Source organism: Crocuta crocuta, unplaced genomic scaffold (assembly GCF_008692635.1).
Source record: "Crocuta crocuta isolate KB4526 unplaced genomic scaffold, BGI_CrCroc_1.0 scaffold70, whole genome shotgun sequence".
In the NCBI taxonomy this organism is placed as follows: domain Eukaryota; kingdom Metazoa; phylum Chordata; class Mammalia; order Carnivora; family Hyaenidae; genus Crocuta; species Crocuta crocuta.
The window spans coordinates 2,540,702-2,543,515 of NW_027528417.1; positions in this window are offsets into that span (position 1 = coordinate 2,540,702).

The window sequence follows — 2,814 nt, forward strand, 5'->3', positions numbered from 1 at the left end:
ACTCATCTGAAATAAAGTTCTTCAGCTTCTCTAATATTTGTCACCAATGAGCTGGACATCAAATTATTCTTATGAGCTGTTCAAATTGGATTGTTGGAAAAGCTCAGTGAAGTGGAACTGACTGCTGCCAACATTACATTTAATGAGACTATATAGCTGCATATTTGAAACGTGTAAATGACTTCTTCCTGAGAATTCTGACTTGCATAGCCTTGTCTGGAGTGCCTCCTTCTTGGGTGAGCTAATCCTGGACTTCATTCTGATCTGTAACAAGCAGTTCTGTCTGAAGAAGAATACATTTTTCAGAGAACAGAGAGCCACTTTCACAGTCAACAAGTCCAAACGCAAGTTGTGTATTTTTTGTTGATGATGGAAATACCATCCAGGCTCAAGCTCTGCAGCAACCCCTGGGAGCCATACGAAAGATGTGTAAGTGAAGGAAATTTGTCACAAGAGGCTATTTCCAACAATCAATATTTATTAAGCACCTACAATTGGCCATATTTAGACTCTCAACTGCAAGAACAAAAAATACAGACATATCTCTGCCTTCATGGAGATTTCAATAGGGATAGGGAGAGAAACATAAATGGAGCGTGGCAATCATTTAGTATTTTTTAAATGGAGTGAGCTAAATAGTTAACAAGCGCTTGCTACGTACAAAGCCTTGACTTGGTATTTTGGATGCAAAGGCAATGAAGACGCAGTCCCTTGTTGCAAGGACTTAGCCATTTAACAGAGGAGATAAGCAAGAAAACAGGAGACAACTGTCATTTGATGAGTATGACTCTTTAGTATGTCTCAAATGCTCATTATGTGCTATGACTCTTCTAAGTCTTTACAGAAGGGTCCTCCAAAATTGTGTGTTCTTGATACTTTGTTGTATGTACCTACAATTAGACTCGGAGCCCCCAAGAGTGAATAGCTGCTGAGGATGTAGCTTGCCAGACTCAAAGGCTAACAAAGGAGACAAAGAAGCCTTCTAGCTTTTAATGATTTGAATGTTGGCCTTATGCCCACACCATATCAAGATTCGGCAGTTCTCTAAGGAGCCCATTCATTAAGTTGAGTCAATGAGCTAGCCTTTCTTATTCATTCTGATTCTTCCCTCACCCCCTTCAAAGAGGAGATACCTTGATGGAGAGTCAGTCTTGACCCAAAAAGGCTAACATAAAGCCCAGGTATTATCATAAACCACTTTTGGAGCAGGTCATATCAAATGATTATAATTAAGTTAATTGGGAATCACCCTGTACCTAAATCTTCTCAGAAAGATAAAGTTAAGGGGCAACTGGGTGGCTCAGTTGGTTTAAGTGTCCAACTCTTGGTTTCGGCTCAGGTCATGGTCTCATTGTTCGTGAGATCAAGCCCGGCATCTGGCTCTAAGCTGACAGTATAGAGCCTGCTGGGGATTCTCTCTTGGCCTCTCTCTCTCTCAAAAGAAATAAATAAACTTAAAAAAAAAGAAAAAGAAAGATAAAAGAATATTGAGAACGTCTATTTTAGTCTTATGGGTGTGCAGAGCTGGAAAGGGCATCACCTCTGCTTTTACAACAACAGAAGAGCTGGACAAACTAAGCTTATGAATTTTCCTGTAACTATGAGAGCTGAGGCCACAGGGCAACCAAAATCTCAGGAGTGAAAGGTGTCTGCAGGACAACACAGTGTGAAATGCAACCACTGTCTTACTTGGGGCTGAGGAAACCATTCGCTGGTAGGCAGAGTTTAGCCAAAGCGGCTGGAAAATTGTTACGGGGCCAGGCGAGCAAAGACTGGAGAAATCCTCATGGCTCTAGCAGTTAGGGAGTCTGCACCTCTGCAGGCTCTTTCTTCGTGAATCCCACAAGGTGCTTACAGAAAAGATTAAAGTCTTAAGAAATATCCCCTTGTGGGGAGCCTGAATGGTTCAGTTGGTTAAGCATCCAACATTGGCCCAGGTCATGATCTCACGGTTTGTGAGTTCAAGCCCCGCATCAGCCTTTCTACTGTCAGCACCAAGCCCGCTTCAGATCCTCTGTCTCCCTCTCTGCCTCTCTCCCCACTGCAAAAAGTAATAATAACTAACATTAAAAGAAATGAAATGTCCCCTTGGTGTGCATCTGGGGGGTGGGCAGTAACCACTGTGGGAGGGACATAAAGTTCCACCTGGATGATTCTTCCCTATTTCTCCTATGAAAAGTAAACAGTCATCCAAACACTGTCATCCTTAGGATACTGTTGAAAACCCATTACAACTAAGAGAGAAGAAAATAAACCTATCAAAAATGCAAACTGGGTCTAGAACAACAGTCGGAACAGAACCAGGAATACAGAAAAGATCACGTCCCCAAGTCCAAAGGACACATGGCTAAGACCAAAGATTTATCAGAACAAGAAAACATTCCCCACTGTTGCTTTCCAGTGCTCAGTTAGTGAACACTGAGTAACAAATAAGAGCAGAATACAGCTGAAACAGAGTAAGGAGAAGGGAAAGAGCTCAGAAAGAGACGCTGAGGAAAACCGCAAAGGAAAGACATAAAGTTGAGAGGGATGGTGACATTTGGCAAACCAACCCCCACATTGGACACAAGTGATTACTAGAACACTTAAACATGATGGTGGGCTTTGTGTAAACATAGCAGCAACCCACTCAAAATTAGCTCAATTCCTGACTGGATTTGCCTTAAAACACCCTAATGGTTTGGCAGAAAGAAAGATATAATTATTTTCAGACCTCAACACTACTGTTCTCAGTCTCTACTACCTTATTTCTACCATTTCAACAACAGCCAAAAAAAAAAAAAAAAAAAAAAAAAAAAAAAAAAAAAAGGAAAA